Source organism: Camelina sativa, chromosome 12, assembly GCF_000633955.1.
Source record: "Camelina sativa cultivar DH55 chromosome 12, Cs, whole genome shotgun sequence".
In the NCBI taxonomy this organism is placed as follows: domain Eukaryota; kingdom Viridiplantae; phylum Streptophyta; class Magnoliopsida; order Brassicales; family Brassicaceae; genus Camelina; species Camelina sativa.
This window is the reverse complement of record NC_025696.1, coordinates 21,467,697-21,468,161: the sequence shown is the minus strand read 5'-3', so window position 1 is coordinate 21,468,161 and position 465 is coordinate 21,467,697.

Sequence of the window (465 nt, the reverse complement as noted above, 5' to 3'; positions counted from 1 at the left end):
GCCCCAACCTTGCCCTTGAATCCGCTGTTGAGAATGAAAGCCCGCAGAAGAGGACTCACCACCTCGAAACTGAGTTTGTCTCCTCTCACTAGAAATTTCGTTTTGGAAATCCAAAGCACGTTTGACATGTTTCTTTGGTTTCTCCCACCCACTATCATGATGCGGAGGACCCTGCTTCGCCAAATTCTGAGACCTCTGATCCCCTCTCTTATCCGCATGATCCACTCTCCCTCCAGCAGGTGGACCGGACTTCAACTCAGGACAGACCAATACATCATGAGTTATCCGGCAACAATGTTTACAAAACCCAAACAATTTCTCATACTCGATGGTGACCACCACCTCATCACCTGTATCAAAAGGGACCACCATATGGAAAAGCAACGGATTGAACCCATTCACCGTGACACAGATACTTCCTGATTCCTCATCAAGATCCTTGATCCTCCCGATCTTCCTCCCGAT